At 40.5% G+C, this 19,771-nt stretch overlaps 1 protein-coding gene and 1 long non-coding RNA gene across 8 annotated transcripts in view; one reads left to right on the top strand and one right to left on the bottom strand.

Annotated features, from left to right (window-relative positions):
- Positions 1-19,771, top strand: part of LOC308200329 (contactin-4) — a 300,384-nt gene that overhangs the window by 113,012 nt on the left and 167,601 nt on the right. For 2 of the 7 annotated variants that reach the window (XM_080605912.1, XM_080605914.1), the window contains exon 3: positions 4,833-4,972. The exons of 4 other annotated variants lie outside the window; for them this stretch is intronic. The gene's annotated coding sequence lies outside the window, so the exon portion shown is untranslated. Of the gene's footprint in view, positions 1-1,962; positions 1,987-4,832; positions 4,973-19,771 lie in introns of those variants that run through there. One more of the 7 variants, XM_080605913.1, reaches the window with a different exon arrangement.
- LOC308200332 lies at positions 610-19,701 on the bottom strand. The gene is made up of 3 exons (XR_013955489.1): positions 18,698-19,701; positions 13,778-13,901; positions 610-740 (listed from the first exon to the last, which is right to left on the bottom strand). It is a non-coding gene; the product is annotated as an uncharacterized lncRNA (long non-coding RNA).

Raw genomic sequence — 19,771 nt, 5'->3', positions numbered from 1 at the left:
AAACATAGGGTTAAGCCTGAGATGATAATGAAATTGGTCTGAAATAGCTGGAAGCAGTTTGAGGACATTCTGGATCAAAGGCATTACCTGTTGTGACTAAGGCACTCTTCCATCATTACCCTGAAATTTGCTAATTTACTAAAGACCCGTAATAACGTGTGTGCCTGAAAATACCTGCTGCTTCCAGCCAGCCCCTTTGTGAAGTTGAGAGTCACAGGAGCCCACAGCAGCGTAGTTCAACCCACACACACACACAATTTTGGAGGCCCCCTCAGGTACCCAGGTGCTTAGGTCTGCGTCTCTGAAGTTCACAACACAACCACACAGGATTTATTTTGTTACCTTTATTTTTTAAAATCCCAAAGTGGGATTCAAAACCAACCTCCAGCGAGGCTGAAAGGAGACTGAGAAGTGCAGCACCACGGGAGGTATGGGTTTTAGTTAAATGCTTTCTTCCAAAAAGTTACTGAAGCAATTTATTCGCCGAAGTTGTAACATAGCTTGAAGTAGGAACATAAATAACGAGTGGCCAATCCCTGCTGGTGCAATGCAAAGGAAATGTTATTTGGGGACCTCTCCATTCACTGCAGTTGATTTATAGGCTCTTTGCTAGCTACCAGCAGCCCATCCCGAAGGCAGGATGAGATGGCGCAATGCAGGGAATAACAACGACCACCTGCGGGGTTCCTCTGCTCTCGGTCCCCACTGTGTCCCCTGTGCTGCTGGCAGCCGGCCGAGGTCTGCAAGGATGAAGGATGAGGAATTAAGTGAGGGAAAAATAAAAGGTGAATGATAATTTTAAAAAGCTCCCTGTGTAACAAAGAGTGCTTCAGTGGGGTTTGAGCTTAGAAATACAATAGTGCATCACAGAGATTGCTTCACGTGAAACTTCTAAAAGTAATTCTCTATCTTAAATGTTTATGGATTCATGCTAGTGGTACATTTCAGACAAAACTCAGGACAATTAGGCAAGTAAGAATTCAGGATGGATGCACTCTAAACTGTGTCTGCAGTTTCAGTATTTCTCACATCATCGCTCCTGGGCCGTACCTGTAGGAGCATTGCAATGCTGCCGGTGCGGGTGGGACCTGTTCGTCCCCTGCATCCCCCCACACACACCAGGGCCAGCCATAAATGAGATGTTAGAAACCAAAATTAAACTTCATGTTCATCAGCCAAAACATTTTGGGCCAAAAGAACAATTCTAAAAATTTCTAAATATAAATTTCACAGCGTCTTTTCTAAGAGTTGAAGCTTAGAAAACATACTTTGTCACTGATAGCAGAAAAAACTTGCCTCCCTAACACACCCTGTGGTGAAACGATTGCCTGAAGGAAATGACACTGGCAGAATTTTTCTCTTCAAATGGGAAAGGTCCTTGGGCTGCATTCATTAAAAATAAAAAGCTGTTGTGCAGTTAACTAATTTATTTAAGCTAGAGAGAAATTCAAAGCAGAGAATGCCTTTTCCCTGGTGAGCTGATATTTCTGGTTGGGCATGAGTTTCTGCAGTGTCACTTCTGAAAAAGCAAACAATAAGAATATATGCAAGGCATAGATCATTTGGATGTGTAAACTGAATTTTATCCATAGCTTAGAAATAGTTATAAAGCAATGTAGAAAGTGACATGTTTGCCGGAAATGAATGAACTATTGCAGAAAGTAGCACACTGTCCTTCAGCTCTGTCTTCCCCTTGCTCTTCGCTCCTTCCCTGGAGTATTTACCCTCAGGACTGCAGCTGCACAAGGCGAGGTTCCTAGTGAATAAATGCGAGCGAGTTTTTTTAATTTCCCTTGGTGCCAGATTAGAATTGGAAGTAAGTAAGCGATATGAGAAAAACTTTCTCAGTATTTATCCCGGGTAAAAAGCCATTGTTCTCTCTCCTTTCTTTCAGCAGGACTCAGTGAATAGCTGTTATCCCCATCGCCCCCCTGCTCATCCCCACTGTCTCTGACAGACAGCCCCTGGCATTGAACCTGTGCCCAGGTATGCCAACTGCTTAAAAGGTTGAAGGCAAGAGTTATATTATGTAGAAGGCAAGAAAATAAACAATTGAGAAAAACAATTAGATTGATTCCTGTCTTAATACTATGTATTAAGAGAGCATTTGGGGTAACAAACGTACATAAATTTGAAGTCTTGATTAAATAATAATATTTATAGCAACACTAAAGAAAAAGATGGGAGTAAGCGAATTAAGTGACCTTGAATCCAGGTACATTATTACTGTATAGATACTGTTTGACTTTAATTTTTATTAATGTAGATAATGGCTTACATGGGCCTTATGGCTGCATTACTAGTGCCCTAAAATTTAATTAGATTTTTAGAGCAGCCATTAATGTCTTCTCTAGGATTATATAATTCAGTGGCAACGTCAGCAAGCTTCATCCATTTCATTTCAGTAGGCTCTGAAAACAAACTGAAATGAGGTATTTTTGTCTACAATGCTATCTCGATCTCGTGAGCCATTCTCATAGGATAAATAAATGCCATCGCAGCTGCCCGTTGTCATGCAGTTTATCACATGCTAAATCACGGGGAGAAAAATGTTTTCTTGAAAATGTTTTTAAAAGCTTTTTAGGATAAGGATGTTTGTTTCTCCATTTGTTAGACAAGCTTTGGACCAAACACTTGGAGTCAGTTATGATGTGAAAGAAGCCCTTTCTCAGGTCAATCCAGGCAGCCTCTGTCCCACCTCCCCTCGCCAGCTCACGGCCACCTGCTGCACACCCGGTGCATCTCTGTGCCACTGCAGGAAAGTGGGTCCTACTGTTTTGTTTCCATTGTAAAAGAGAAGTAGTGGGTTTTTTATTGTCCTGTCTGTCAAAAATGTAAGTAGAAATTCACTAGGAGCAGTGTTTTTTCATTTTCTTCAGCAGAACTTTCTGAAGAACCAGCTGTGGTGGGGCTGGAATAAAGGCATTGGAGTTCATCCAGTATCAGGCATTGAAACAAATCTCAGCTGAGAAGTGTAGAGATAATATCCCCAGACTAATTTAATTCAGACTAAGCAGGGTCAAACAATAGAGATGTAACACCCATGCCAGGGATGTCTGTCTTCTATCTGGCGTGTACAAGAGGCTATCCAGAATAAGCCACTGACAGAAATTTGGCACATTGGTGACATGTTTCCAAGATATCCTTGCAAAATACACTTTTTTTTAATTACAAGTTATAGGCTGATATCTGTAGTTTGCATTGTGTGAAGGACAAATGAAGAGCTGCACACTTTGGCATTGCTCAGGCTGGAGTTGGTTTGTGTACTCGGATATGCTCACTGAAATTGTGTGCAAATCTCCATTCGTGTGACCACCTTACCTTCTCTCTGAGAGATATGATAATTTTATGCATGGAAAAGCAATAGGAAATAATTTTAAGTGTCTGAGGTATTTCGTTCTACATCTGGTTTTCATCTGCATGCATACAACTTCCAGTGTCTTCAGTACTTTGACAGAAATTCTTGTATTTTCTGTCATGTACAGCAGGTAAACCTCCCTGACTTGTTGATTCAATTATTTTTTAATTATGCATGAATGAGCTTCGTAAGTCTTCCCTAAATAAATATAGAATAGGTCTCAACCTGTAAATCTGTAAATTACCCTTGATTTTTAAGAGCGTAGCTATGGGTGGTTACTTTGCACTGGGCATGTGGATCCGGCCAGGGCTGTCTTTTAAGGCAAGGTGTCTTTGGCTGGAGGAGTGCAGCTTTCAAACAAGGTTTCTGCTGCTGGGACGTGACTCAGAGGTGAAGGGTGTGGAACAAGGAAAGACACAGAGAAATTTGAAAGCAGATGGAGGGGAGGAGTGGGGATGATCAAAAATCTGATGATGAGCTGATGGGTAGGAGGAGAGGTACCAGGCAGGGGGAGCTGCAGTCGCAGGGTAAAACCTGTGGTTTCTCGGGGTTAGATTTGGAAACGTTTGGTGCTGACTGTTGCCTGTTCTCATGTGCCTGCTCAGAAGGAAGGCAAACTGCATTTTGCTGGCTTGGTAAACCCTGAGCTTACTTCTTCGCTGCGTCATGGTGATGACTGAGAGCATGTATTGATGTGGCAGAGCAGCAATGTTAACGGATCAAAGGATAAGATGTGTTAAAGAAATTATAATGATAAATGACAGTGACCTAATTTATGAAACAATTTTCTAGTACAGAATAATTCACTAATATGTAATTATATGATTAACTCACTGAGAATCAGTTGTGTCAGAATCATCAAACAATATAAAAAATTGCTGCAAGTTTTGCAATAGTGTCTGGAGTGCTGTGAAAATACTCTTACTGCCTCCATCAAACTCCACGCAGGAATTCAGTGCTGAAAATTAAGATGAAAATTCAGAGGGCAACAGCCTAATTATTTAATGTCAGTGCTAACTGGAGAATGGGCGAGGAAAGTGTCTGATGTGTAAGAAGTTATTTCTAAGCTTTGAAGGAGAAGGATGAAGGGTGCGTTGGCTGAAGGGTTTCCATATGGTGAGAGGTGGGTGGAGCGGGGCCAATGCTAGGGAGGAGCCGGGTGGCTGAGAACACTCCGGGTAGCTGACACCACGGTGTGCTGTTGCTCGGCCTGCCTTTCCGTGTCACAGGCAGGGAGAAACCAAAATAATTGAGAGACGAGGCATTTAACCACCAGGAATTTCCTTCTTATAGAAATACCACCTTTAAATAACTAACAAAAACAGTACTGCTGAACTTTGGTCAAAATTTGCTATTGTTGTAATTCTGTAAACCATTTAGAAATGGACAGACGGGTAGTTTTCAGTGCATTTCACCATAGATATCTAAGAGTGGCTGCACTGCTAAACATTATCTGCCTTGCATCTGCTGGCAGGTGCAGAAACAGAAGCCAACCTCATTGATAGATGGCATGGAAGCGAGAGGCTGTGGCACAACGAAGGACCTGAAGCAGGCTGTTCAGCTGGAGGAACGAATTTTGCCTTTCGTTATGCTGGAGCTGCTCTGGTGGCTCAGGTATTTATTAGCCAGGAAAAGTCAGCATCCAGTGACAACCACTATTCCTTCAATGCTATTGATTTCACTGAAGGCCACGGCTACTTGTTTCATGAGTAGTTTTGGCACAATTCCATGTGAAGCTTTGCCAAGGAATCTGTTATTTGGAAAAAAAATAAAAAATAAAAAAACCACCATGCATCTGCTGGTGGAAATACCCACAGCAGTATGGGAGATGTGAAACAAGTCCCGCAGGTATTTTGAGATGAATACAGCAATACTTGAGCTGCCACTGCTCACTTAGGGGTCGGCAGATTCAGCAAAAGTCTTATTCAAAATAGTTCTTCAGCACTTGCGAGATTGTGAGTCTGTCTGCCCATGTTCTCAGGTACTCCTAAACTTTGTTTTCTGTGTGCTTTTGCCATTCATAACCTGAAGAGGTTCGGTGTGGCAGGATTAAGGTCGTTATCTACGTAGCTTCAGAGTAAGCCCCAGTCCCAGCAGGGATCTGCCACTTCTGGAAAGCTTTGCTCACCCTAGAGGGACTCCTCTGTGCTTCAAGTCTAAATAAAAATCATTTTTAAATCAAAGAAATCTACTCTGTAGTTAGTAGAATTTCTAAAAACATGGTTAATCCTAAAAAGCTTTTCTATTTGATATTTAATAGAGTTGAGTTAATAATTCATAATTTAATGTATCTGATTAATTTTGCCTCTTTCTCAAAAAGTCTTTAAAGCACATAATTATCTCAAATGTACTTATTCAAAATGACTCAGTGACCTCTCTATATCACTTATTCTTGATTCAATTTTTCATAGCATTGCACAGTTCCTATTGGTTATCATTCATGATTTCTTTGCTAATTGAGTAATCTCAAATCCAGTTTAAAAACACACACGCAAAACCTTTGGCAGGAATGCATGCTGAAAATGCATTGAAAATTCCTTTCTGCAAAGTGTAATGTCAAAATGCATTTCCAGTGCCTATTTATGTTAATAGACATAAATCACACATTATGCATAGAAAATAATGTCAGGGAAGATCTTGAAGGGAATTGCTCTTAACACTATAACTAATATTCACAGCAAATGTGAAATATCACTTTCCTCAAAGTGTAAATAACTGAATCTATACAAGAGGTATTGTTTATGCCTGTCCTAGAGATCTGACTGGGATAAAACGAAGAGTGTTGATGTTCTCCTGAATGAGAGCATGCATTTATTCTGGGACCTGGGCCCAGTGCAAGGACTATTCAGACAATAAGATCTCTTGCTCTGTCTTCTGCCAGCTCTGTAACTGGACTGGGAAGCTGGGCAGGGCTCCTGAGCACCTTCCCTTACCACCATGGCACCTCCAGCCGAGGAGGACCCAGGGTTCTTTTAAGACAAACAAATGACGGAGGTGCTGTCCTGGGGATTGGTAGTGCTTGTGTATCCGTGGTGATCTAACCGTACAAATTGTAGACAGATAATTAACCTGTGCGAGCTGATGCACTGAAACGTGCAATGCCTTTTTAATATCAAGAATTTGATTTACATAATATATTGCTGACTGTATATGTTTATTAAAATAAAGTTCAGGGCAGTGGAATTACACCCAGGCTGAGCTGGCCAGCAGTCCAGCAATGCACGCTTTTCATTATAAGGAGATCTTTCCTTTAAGTCTACTATGCTATTTATTTTATAATTAAAATAACTTTTTAAAACTTAATAGTCAAGCATGGCCTTGATGTGCTGGTTTCATTAAAACTAAGGATAAAAAAAAAAAAGAGGATAAATAAAAATTTGGCTGTTGTCCTTTTCTCCTCTTCCTAGCAGTCTGTGGCCATTTGCTGTGGCCATGCTAGCAAACCAATCAAGTTTGTTAATGAATTTTCCACATTTTTTTTTTCCCACTAAAACAGCATCAATAAGTACTAGTAATTATCTTATGAGGACTAGGACTAAAAGAAAGCATAACTTCCTTGACTTTATTTTGTGGAATTAAAAGTACTTTTCTTTTGGCCTTTTTCATTAGAGGCTCTACTAACTGATTGCAAATAAACTCATGGGGACGAGCACAAATTGCCAAATCCAGCTAATAATGCCTTGGTTTAGGCTATTGTCTTTCCAGTTGTCACCCAATTTTATTGCATTAGATCTATTGATAGCTTTAGGTGGCTTTTTTTCTGGTTATTCCTAGTCACATTTAAATAACCTTTCTGGAAAAGAACGCTTTTTTCCGGCTGAAACAACTAAAAGGTATCAGCATCAAATCTGATAAATGGATACCCCATGGTTAAGAAAATTACATAGGCTTAGTACCTAAGGCAAGTGAGTTGCAATCTCAGCAAAAGAGTCTAAAAGGAGCGGGATTATCGTTCAAGGAAAAAGGTGCATTAACGCTTTCCTTTCACCTGCAGTGGGAGGGAGTTGTCTTCAGTGTCTCCATGTATTTACAGAGGTTTGAAATCCCACACCAGGTAACTTCTGGTGTAGCTCTTAAGAATGTGCTTGTTTAAATAAATTAATATAGGTAAAACTGTGCTAGTCCGTGCAGTTTTAACAAAATTTGGATACCAGAAGTACTCATGTTTACATGGGTCTGGATATTAATTTCAGTAATTGTGATCTCCGTTCAAATGCAATTCATTCTCAAGGCACCCTGTTACTGCATTTGCCACATCACCAAGGCCATGTCATTATTTTCAAGTGAAAAATAAGAAAGTTTGACACTTACTGCTGCGTTCATTCGACCTTCTGGACCTGCAAGCATGCATCGTGCCTGATGTGTGTGCGCCCTGGGAGAGCCCTGTGCTGGCTCTGTCCAGTTAGTAGGAGTGGGAAATATTTGGAAGAGTGGCCTATGTTGGCTCTTTTGTTGTTTTTCCAGGAGTTCATCAGCTGTGTAGCACGTGGATGCTGGATGCAGTAAGCCCCTGGCTCGCTGCCGTGGGCTTTTAGGGTTTCAGCTGTTAACAAGAGTGTTTGTGCGCTGTGGTTTTTAAGAAAGTGAACCTTGAACAAAGGCTGTGCTGCGTGCTGCAGACCAAATTCATTGCAGCAGCCAGTGTAATTCCCTGTGAAGGCTTTGGAGGCTGTGTGGTGCTGTGCCTTTGGAGAAAGGCACAATACAAAAGTCATTTTTAAGACAGGTTCAAACATAAAAGAATTTGTTGCTTTAATGTTAAGCATTGTTACCTGCTGGAGAAACCAAACAGGGAAGGGGTGAAAAAAGTAGTTTTTGTTGGCTTTTTTCTTAATTGTAGGCAAAACAGGAAAAACTCGGAAAGATTCTGATCCCAAAATGTGGAAAGTGTCAGGGTAGTGCTCAGTGATGGCACCTCTTTTCTTGGGTACTTGTTGTTTGCACAATGTTTTCACAGGCTACAAATGGGATGCCCACTGGCTTTTAATGGACACTTGTGAGGATCCAGCGATGACTCTGGTAAAGAAATTTAGGGTAGCCCAGCCAAAACTGGCGGTACAGTGGGCTTGCTAGGGACACATCGCCCACAGGGGCAGCTTGTCTGGGTCTGAGAGCAGTGATGCAGACTCCCCTGAGGGTGTGGGGCCCCTGCAAGCAAAATTGGAAAGCAAAATTGGACATTTGTTTCTGGGGACCTTGGGCGGCCGAGTGGGAGAGCCGGGGCCACTGCCTAGACCAATGCTCCCTGTGGGCAGCTCTGCTGAGGTTCTGGTCCTGCTCCTTTTCCTAAAAAGAAACGTAATAACAGGTAAGTACAGAATTTAGAGGACTAACCCTCAAATCAATACGTGCAGATAGGTAAAAATGCCACCTCCTTGCACTGTGTGATTTTAAGGAATATAAGACACCCAGTAAGGTATCACAAACCTGCTTTTGCGTAAAGCCCTACTGTAGCAATCGCCCAGTCTGACTGCATAACTGGGTTGTCCATTGAAGGACTTATTTTTTATTTGTACTTTTATTTATTTTTATTACTTATTTTTATTTTAGGCAGTCATCTTTAGGAAATATTGTTCTCAAAAGGCACAATAGCTAAGGCACAATAATAATAACCGGAAAATAAATTTTCCTGTTTAACCTTGAGGGATCTTAGAAGTCACAAATTATAAAGGCAATAATAACTCCCATTTAGAAGACATTTGACAGGAGGAAAATGAAAAATGAGGAGGGAAGGGAATGTTTCTGAATAAATGTATTGCAATTCATTTTCCTACATATGACCAGAACAGAAATTGTATGCAGGTACGGCAGTCAAACACGCCAACTTGGATAAAACAAAAATAGTGTTTTCTTTGAGTACTGTCTGAAAGCCTGGCTTTCAGTACTCAGTCTTAAAGCTAATGAAGGCTTTCTGAAGACAATATGCTGAAAGAAATGTTAGCGACCCACATAGCTCCCATCTGCTTCTAAAAAGAAGCGCAGTCTGCATCAGACGGTAATAACCCACAGAAATGTGTGACTGTGGGTAAAGTGAGTCTATTTTGGTCTAGTTTGTGCTGAAGCCATAGGTATAATTTGGCACTGTGTGTGAACGTAGCTATTTGGAAATGCTAACATTTTGGCTCCGAAGAAGTAAATTTCACTCTGCAGGGGTTTTTTGCATTTAAAGAAATTACTTGATACCTTCCCATTCTTAATTTCTAGTACAGTGAGGGTAAATGGGATAGAAGGATTTAAATTAAAGAGTATAGGTTTAAGGGATTAATTAAAATATTCTAGTCTAAATTTCCTAATGCTCCTTACAATATTAATGTTTGCATGCTCTTTCGAGGGCTGAGTGTTGGGTGGGTTGTTGAAAAATTTTCTCCCTTGGAAGTGGCTCGGTGCATCAGTTCAGGCGTTCTTATGGGCAAGGTCAAAAACATCGAGTGTGCAGGTAGCTTGTAATTGGCTGTCTGCAAAAAACACTGGGGAATTCACTCTATTACACGCACTTTGGTGCACTAAACTGATGCTCCATGAAGCCATCAGAGCATAGAAAAGGCTCGCTAATATCTTCCTGGTAATTATTGCAGGTGTGCCATGCTCCTATCAAATGGGCATTAGTCACTTGATGAACTTAAATGTTTTCAGTGATTTTTTTTTTCGATTAATTAGGTACATATTGCCATTCGGGGACTTTGTGACATTACAGAAAGTATTTTTAAGTAAGATCTCAAAATAAGTTAGGTTTTTAGGTTGTGCATTGTTTAGGATTTGGGTGGTTGGTTTGCTTGCCCCACATGTTTTTTCTAGAAGATGTATTTTTCTGCTTTCCATTTGCTCTGATATTACCTTCCCTCCCATCTTTCTGCTGCCAGTGATAGACACTTTCTGCCAAACCCATTTTTTCCACTGACTGTTTTTATTCCTATTCAGTACACTGTGAAGAATAGATCTCTTAATCATTTCTTTACCTAAATGCAGATTAAATACATTAATTTGAAGTGTCACATAGGTCACAGTATTTATGTTAACTTCTGTGCTAATTACATTGCATTTGACCTACCCAAACAGTAGTACTCAGCTCCTACATTCTTTCCTTTGTAGTAAATTAATGCAAGCTTTTCATGTTGCTTCTCTGGTTCTATATTGTATGTTTGCTTGTCATGGTATTTTTTTAAATTCCTCTCATCAGCCTGTTTATATCCAGAGATGTTGCATTCAGCTTTATGAATTGAAAAAAAAAAAAAAAATAAATTTGTGGTCCTGTATTCAACTTCAGGCTTGAAAAAAACAGCGTTGAAGACACACACAGGTTGGGTGACTGTTTCTGGAATAGACCAGTACTACTAGTAGTGGATGGTAGAAGTAGACTTACTGTCCAGATATTGTCACAGAGTCCCGTTCACCAACTCTGCCCACATGTAGCATCAGTTCTGCCCATTTTTATAACGAATTGCTGTTTTAACAGACACAGTGCCTGTAGGAACTATGGCTAGGTAAGTAGCAGTGAACAGGAAACGACCTAGAGGAGCAAGGTTTTAGGAGGCTTGCAGTCTCAGTAAGGGGTTAATTCTCATTCTTTTGCATAACCATAGACCATTACTAATTCTTAGCTACCCACTAACATTTATATTAAAACTCTGCAGAGACTGTTTTTTCCAAGTCTCTGAGCAGTCACTTGACAACCTGCAAAGTGGAAGATGAGCTCTGCTGAGGTTGGGAAGTAGGTGGTGTCTAAGGGTAAGTGTATTTGGAAAAAAGCTGTGAAAATTCACAGCAAAAGCAGCTTGGAGATACCTGAAATATGCTACGTTTAAGCTTTCAACTTGTACAGACAAGCTGCTGATCCTGGGGTGGCAAAGGGTTTTCAAAATTCAGAGTCAAGAGGCTGAGGTCTGGGTCTGAGAACTGAGCAATTCAGATACAGGTGGGTCAAGGTCGACCCAAGCCTACAGCGTTGACCATACCTTCTTTTCATCTCCAAATAATGTTTCTAACAACTGTATGGAGCCTGTCTTTCCGTCATCAGGCTTGAAGCACCAGTGCTTCCATAGGAAATCTGCTTTAATATGAAGAAGAGAATTTTAGCTTTGCCACAGACTGTTGCAGGCAAAGTAAACAAGGCTCAGAGTCTTTTATGTATCATCGGCTGTAAACAAAATGTCCAAGCCAGGACAATTGAAAAATAGCTATATTGTATTTTATATCAAAATGTGCTTCTAAGGATTTTCTGTAAGTGGTACAGTGTGTGATTTCATGCTTTATTGTTCCTCAATCTGTTCAGTTTACAAGGAAAAGGTATTTTTCATTCTCCTAGCTGCTAGCTTTGCCAACACTACGTGAGCTCTGAAGCTCAAGCTGTGATCTTTCTGGCTTGTACATTTCCATCAGTAATAAAGAATCCGCAGGATGAATTCTTCTTAGTTACACCTGCGAAACCCCACGATCTTCCAGGATTTCACAGGCAAAACTAAGCAGGGAATAGCAGCCCCTTTGAGAATCAAAAGGACAAGAACCATCAGAGAAAAGCTGCTAGATGGAAAAACAGCCATTTAGGCTCATACAAAGAGGAGTATAACTGAGCGAGAGGTGAAAACGTAATTAAGAAAACATGACAATGGATAAAGTTTTCTGAGGAGGATTTGCAGAACTGAAGGATGTTATCTCGAGGGGGTGGTGACAGGTCTGTTGCTTGGATATTTTCAGTGAAAGGGTGGCAAGAAGACATAATTCATCATAGCTGGAGATAATTCAGGCATTTGGGAAACAGTGATTTTAAAAAGTCATACGTTTACTGTACTTTAAACTCTCCTAGGATTTTTTGAAGTAGGACAACTCTTTGTTCCCCTTTCCTTGATGTTTTCTTCCCAGAACACAATATTCCAAAGTTCCTTGACTTATCAGACATGCAGTGTGATAAGAAATGTCAAAGGAAGGGACATTCCAGCAGGAATACCTGGGGGGAATGTGTCCCTGAGCAGGAGAGCACCAAGCCCCCACTTAGTGATCCTTTAACCCATGTGAGGACATCTTTGCTGGATGCTACGCTAGAATACTTCAGTTGTCTTTTTGCATGCGTCCTGTTGGGTACATTTACTGCAGTACTGCTAACATCTTGAATTTAGAGATGCTAGAATTAAATCTGGTAGTAGTAAAGGTGGATGAGTCTATCTTTTACGAGTAGAAACGAAGTCACAGGGAGTTCTGACATCTAAAAAGCACAGATTCTTCAAACTTCAAGACCTGAAAATGCAACATCTTTTCACTATCTTCCTAAAAAGTAACACCTATAATGAAGTGATTACAGGTATGTTACAGCAAAAATATTGCAAGATTGGAACTAGCAGTAGCAAGAACTTCCAATGGACTCATTCTGAGTAACACAATCATTTTTAATGTCATCAGGGATGATGTAATTTGACCACTTATTCCTTAAATAAAAATGTCATTGTGAAGTTTTAAAAACTAAATATCTGATGTCTGCCAACATTAGCATGGCTTAATTTTGCACTGTTACCTCTCTGTGGGTAAAAGGAGGACTTGTATTTTCACAGCTGCCAACATGACTTATTTCATAAACACTACATTTTACATTTTGGGGGGTGGAGATTCATGAATCGTCGTGAATGCTGGAATCAAGTTCTCCACATCACAAAGGCTGTTTCACTCCATCTGCTGGCTTGAGTTGCTTCATGAGCCAAAATCTGTAATTCTTACTCAAATCTCATTACCATCTAGGAAAATTTGGATGTACGAAAACGGTGAGTTCTTGCTTTTCTACATCTAACCACAGCCATGACTCAAACCCGTTCTTCTTAGGAACCCTTCCTACCAGAATAAATGAGAGCTCACCAAAAGAAAGTTAGGTAATACAAGTGGCAATGTCTCATCAGGAATGCATGTCTGCAGAACACACATGTGGCCGAAAAGAAAATAGGAGGCAGCTTTTGGCAGGTAACAGAGGAATTTCTCACAAGTGAAGACTAACTGTACAGGTAGGACTGGTTAGATCTTTCTGTTTAAAATGACATTGTCCTTTTATTCTACTTTCTTCCCTAAACAGTGAATGCAAAACACAGAGGGTCAGCTCACGGCATTCAGTTTTGGACACCACCTTGGCTCAGCTGACCCTTTCAGTTTCATCTGGTCTCTCATCATCCGTGTACTTCGACAATTAAAAGACCCAAAGCAATTAAACTGTCTATAATTATCCATGATATCACATTGGCTTTCTGGGCATTAGCCAAACAGCACATTTAACAATCACTTATACTTCAAATACTGTAATCAGCAATTATCTAAAATGCATGGTCTTAACAATTAGCAATTCAAGGTCTTGTTTGCTTGAGAAAATGAGCAAGAATAATTCCATAGCATAGTGACATTCCTTTCATACACAATTACAGAGTATGTGGGAGGCAGCATAAAACCTACCTTTGATATGAGCTCATTAACTTCAGCTTCAGTAGAAGTGGCTTTTAGGAATGATGGAAACAACTCACTGTCACAATATTGTTTAAATTGAGTGTGGGCACCATCTCTGTTAGTAGTTTGGAAACTGTAGATAAAAAAAAAAAGACAATAAATAAAAAAGGGACAAGCTATTCATCTTAGCATTGACATCTTGAGGCTTGCTGACTTACATTAGCTTTTGTTTGGCATGCAGCTTTGTTTTGGTTTGCAGATTATTTTCCAGTTAACGAATGGAACATTTGCAGATTGAAAATATACACTTCTGTCTTGGTGGGATGATGAACAGGTTATCCTAACTGTTCAATATTTACTGATAATCTTAGAAATGTTGTTTGTTCAAGTCTTAATGGAAGAAAAATATGGATAGCATTAAAAGAATGAGTGTTGCCAAGCATCACTATTCTGTCTTTGATGACTTTGATCCATTTGGTAAGTCATCAAAGATGTAAGAGAAAATAAATCTACCCTTTCATGACCGTCATCTTTATAGAGTCTGAAATAACACATAGGGTAATTTTCCTACTTATTCTAAACCTAAGTGCTTCTCTGTGGATCTTGCAGTATGATTTTTTTTTAATCATACAGCTTATACTTTCAGTTGATAGCTCTCATCTTTTATGGGAGAACTTGCTGAAGTTGAGTAATTAAAGTTATTCTTTACTTCTCTTGTTTACTGGGGATGACTTAGCTAAACCATAAAAACAATAAGGATTGTACTTCGAATGATTTTTCTGCATATGGTGCTCCTAACAAGTAATTCCTTAATGGCATATACAAAAAAAAAAAAATTCTAGAAGGGAATCTGACACTTGAGTTGTTCCTTTTTCCGCATCCTCAGCTTCACCAAGGTGAAGTGATACGTGGTAGATTCTTCACTTAGAAAATATATTTATATATCATAAGGTGCTTGTGTATCATAGCATTGCAAAAAGCTTTTGTCTCCTTTTGCTTTTAAAATCTGATTTTAAATCCATTATTGCCATAAAAAGTGCTCAATATTCTGCAAGTATCTTATCCTCCTGTTTGCATGCTCTATGTCTTTACCTTCTTGTCTTATACAGGATGGGACCAGGATGAAATGAGCCATCACCTCATATAGACAGTACAGTAATTCCCTGGGGTGGGCTGTGATAAGAAAATGGGTGAATAAATAAATTCATAAGTAAATTTTAAAAATAAATATCTAAGGATAGTGGCCTTTTCTGTAAAGCAGCTTTCTGAGAGCCCACATTTATGCCTATGGTATTTTCATCCCAGCAGTCAAGGTAGACCAGCTGAAGGCTCTGTTTACTAGTCCTTGCAGACTAACAGCAAGATTTTGCTGTTCGTATCCCATATTGCCCAATCTGATAGTGCTCTGTTGCCCAGGATCTATCTGCTACTGTTACGTTGGTCTTCCTGTATGTGTGGAATGATTTAATAATGAATACATGCTTTCTTTTTGGTAATTGTGTTTATTGCAATGCATTCCACTTTGAACAAATCATTGAGACATCATACAATGTAAAGTTACAAGCCTTCCTTTCTCTGATGGCCCGTCTCCAAGGGAATACATCCCATCAGGGATGAGCAGAACTAGAGGGAATTGTTTGCTAATTGCCACCAGCATTTAGAAACAAACACAAGTCACAGGGCACTAGAGTGAATCCAACCCAAAGAACAATTAAAAAAGAAAAGTCTACATGATTGCTAAGGAGACAAAGACTGAACGGAACTTAAAGGCAATTAAAGACTTTATTTTCATTTTATTAATGAATAAATATTTAGAATATTTTTGTTTGCTCATGGGCTCTATTTGTTAATATGGCTGGCATATAAAAGCTCCTTAACCTGTTTTTGTGTGCATCTCAGTTTCTGTGAAATATGTATACTGACAGCTGTGTAACAATAGGGGAAGTAGAAATGACAGATTTGTAAGCACTGGTCAATTAAAAAAGTTCAAGAAATGTAGTTTTAGAATTATTGGACTAGGCTTCTCCGTAAATTGGAATTCAGTTCAGTTAATTGAATTCAATGGATCTATGGCAATTTACATAAAGTTATAATAAAAGCATGGTTATCTCCTCAAAAGGTGCAGTTTCAGAACATTATTTTTTTTAATGGAATAATATAATTTTTACTTTATAATAACTGAATGCAGAAATATATAATTGACATGCAAACAAAATTGAAACGTATTCTAGTCTCCATTACAAAGAATTTGATATGCGATATGCAATAAATCCCAGGCAACACGCTGGCTATGCATATTGTACGGAAGCTAGATGTTGGTCCATTGCCCATTGCTTTTGACAGTCTTAGTCCCAATCTTTTCCTGTATCTCAAGGCTCTGGTTTACTGTAGTAAATATTGCATTAAGGAAATACAGCTTTTGCTCAAGCCCTGGAAGTTGTTTCCATAAACACGGATGGCCCCGCTTCCACCAGCCACCAGGGAGGGGTTGGATGGAGCTTGGGATCTGCGTCCTTGGGCATCCACAGACCTGGGGTCAAGTGCTGCAGGTGTCCTCCAGGTATTGCCCCGCAGCAAATCTACTTCCTACTTTTCTGTAAATATTTCTCAGCATCCATTTGTTGTATGTGTTTGCGCAGTTATTACACTTCTAATACAGCGGTTTGTGCCATGGACTGTGTTTAGAAGGTTCAATTGCAGTCTTTACTGATTCATAAGTGGCCATGGGGAAGGAATCTGTTTACTTAATAATAAATGTGGAAATTACATGCTTGTTACATTGACCTTATGAGCTACTGGATTTGATGCTTAAATAAAACATGTATAAAGCAATAAACCTGCAGTAGATACAGGAGAAAGATGCAGCTACATAGCTGCCCTTACTGAAATTTAAAAAAAAGGAAAAAAAGAGAGAAATGAATTATTGTAATGATACATGAAGGTATTTTCTGTTAGTGCCTTTGAGGGGGAGACTTCAGGAAGGCTGCTCCCCAAAAATTAACCCAGCAGAGAAGGGAAGGAGCTGGGCAGAGGGCAGCGGGGCGATGAGCCAGCGGGTGCAGCCTGGGCATGACGAATGGGTGGCAGAGCTGTGGCTTGGGCTTGCTGGCCTGCATCTCAGTCAGTTTTAGGGGTTTCTATAATCATCTCGTCGTGGGCACAGCAGGCTATAGCCCTCGCTGCGGCCTGTGACCAAGTACGTGTGTTGTGTGTGGTTGTTTTTTTTTCCCCCTCTGAATTTTAAAAGGTGGAGAGCAGCGGATGGGGCTGGCTCGCAGGGTGCAGCTGGCACCATGAGCTGCTCCTTGGGGTCCCCAGGGACAGAGCCGTGAGGCTGTGTCCCTGCTGGTGCTGCGGAGCCCGGTTCAGCTGTGCTGCAGCAGGAGCGGGCGGCACGGCGGTGCGCTGCGTGGTCCTGCCAGCGCGGGCTGTCCTGGATGTGGCTCTGCTGGCTGCCTCCAGCCTCTGTCCTGCTGCTCGCCGACGGATCAAACTGGTGAGATGGAGCAGTGCTTAGAGCTTGCTCTTTCCTTTGCCTTTTTTTTTTTCTTCCAGGCATATAATTGATTAATTTAAGCACGGTATCTGTTCTTTAGACCAAATGCTTTCTGTAAAAGTTAAAGATCTTGTTGCATAGCGTAGCGCTGCGTGGCCTCAGAGCCAAGCGTCAATAAAACTCTCTAAGAGGAAGCCTGAGCCATTTAGCCAGGTGTATCAGGGAGAAAAGTAGGACAAAAATTATTTAGTACAAGCAGAATTTTTGTCTGTTGCATGCTGTGCTAGGATGTAGAAATTACTTGTTGACATAACAGCTGTTTGCTGCAGCCATCAGCTGTGTGATCTGCACGGAGCTGGGACGGAGGGTGTGGGAAAGCGAAGCATCTGATACCTTGCACTGGGCTTAAAACTTTTTGGTTTGTCTGTGGCTCATTGACAGACTGTCAGCAGCACTGATTTACTTCATTTAAATGTTGAGAAGTGAGTTAAGAGAAGCCTGCGCTTTGCTCAGGGAGACCTCACTGTGCTTTCTAGGAGGATTACAAAGACTGAAATTAGAGTTGCATGAAAAATTAGCTATTTGCTTTTGGTCTTACAAATACTTCTTGCAAACACTTACTATCACTGTAAACTCGGAGCGACTTAAATTCTTTATAAAGATGCGTTAAGCTAATGCTGTGCAGAAGGAGTTGGCACTGCACTTCTGCAGTGGCTGAGGGCTGGGCTGTTCCCATCTGCTTACTTCAGATTTGCACTGATCCGCACCTCGCTCTGCCGAAGTATGTTTGGCCAAGAGCAGGAGTCAATAATACCTCGAATACTAACCTCACATTTGGGTACTGCTGTGATTTTTGCAAGGCCAAGCGGTTTCCGAGTCATAGTGACATTTTAGATTGATAACAGCCTGTATCCAGGTGTATGGATTTGAGGGCATTGCAGCACGTTAGGAAATGCCACTCTAGTTGCATATGCTTTTGTAGCACACTGGTTTAAATGTGCTGTCCTTGGACTTTGTTTTTTTTCGGGTTAGAGCTCAAAGCCCCGGAGTGCTCTGAAGTCACAAAGAACTGCTGTTATTTGAGGGCCAGAGCAGCTGCAGGAGTCGCATGTTCTGTGGTGCGGGTGGTACGTACAAAAAAACAACTACCTTTTTTTTTTCCTGAATAAGCAAAAAGTCCCAAAGCAGAGAAAACCACAGGCTGTGAACTATGGAAGTGTCTCACTAGCGAGGACAGAGGATATTCTCACTAGGTTTGTCGGAGGAGAACAGCATAGGAAAAATCAGCAATAGTGGATTACCCAGGTACTCGGGGTATTTCTGCAGCCAAGGAGTAAAAGGGAGAAGAATAAGACAAGTGTAACATACAGCAAGAAGAGATGATGAAATATCAGTGCATATTAGGTCCATACCCCAAGGAATTAGCATCTTACCCTTTGAAGGTACGCTGGGGTTTCATTATGAATCTTCCTGCTTTCATGGGAAAATGTAAGCTCGAATTAAGCATGTGCAATAAGTATGTTTAGGTTTCTTGTTTTCAGCATTTTTTCTTAATTGAAAGAAGAACTTGCCCTCATTTCAGAATAAAAGGCATCCCCGATGAGTGCCAGTTGTGAAAGGGCTGATGTGAACATTATGATGATAATGTATTTCCTTAGGAATGTTGTAATTTCAGCATTTCTGTAACGATTATAAGCAGATGCGGGGAAAAAAAAATGTGGTACTGCTTCAACATGCATCACATTAACAAAAGAAACAGCATACTTAGTAATGTGTCAGGCTTTGGAAAGTATGTACATTTCCCTTTAATAGCACAAAAATAAACTCATGCAGAGGTCTTGCTTTTACATTATAAGTTTCTCATTTTGATAGTGAAATGACCCCATTGCCAAACTTATCTAGCAGAATTACTGGTATCATTTTGCCACTATAAATAGTTTGAGTTCTGAATACTCTTTTTCTATCCATCACTTCACCTTGCTTTACTTTCAACAGGGAATCCAAGTTGGTTTTGATGCTAGAATGAGCTATAGGGTAGTATCTCCTCCCTTCCTAGTTAGCTAAAGAACAAAAATAGTGAATTGTTGTAGCCTTGTGCTATTGTGTGTGGAGGAAAAAGTTTAAAGATGATTGAAAACCTTGGAGTAAAGCAGTTGCAAGCCCCTTGTAAAACAGCCTGGCTTTATTGAAAACACCAGTTGAATCCCTTGACAGTGCTCCATGTGCTGAGCACATGGTGGCTCACGAAGCTCTTAGCAAACCCAGCATGTACAAGCACATTTGAAAGCCAGTTTGGGTTGGATCTGAAACTGCATAAAAGTGTGCTAGGGACAATGAGGAATTGGGAGAGAAACCCGGTGACAGCAGCGCTGTTAGCAACAAGACCACAACTGCTCTTGCTGGCAGCATGGCAAGATCCAGCGAAGGAGTGGCTTGTCTGCTCTTACATAGAGCGAGACACCAAATTAGGCAAAGTATGGAAATGTGAGTGTGATGTAGGCACACGG

Source organism: Anser brachyrhynchus, assembly GCF_964034855.1.
Source record: "Anser brachyrhynchus genome assembly, chromosome: 10".
Lineage (NCBI taxonomy): Eukaryota > Metazoa > Chordata > Aves > Anseriformes > Anatidae > Anser > Anser brachyrhynchus.
The sequence above is the reverse complement of the archived record's forward strand: the minus strand, read 5'-3'. Positions and strand labels throughout refer to the sequence as shown.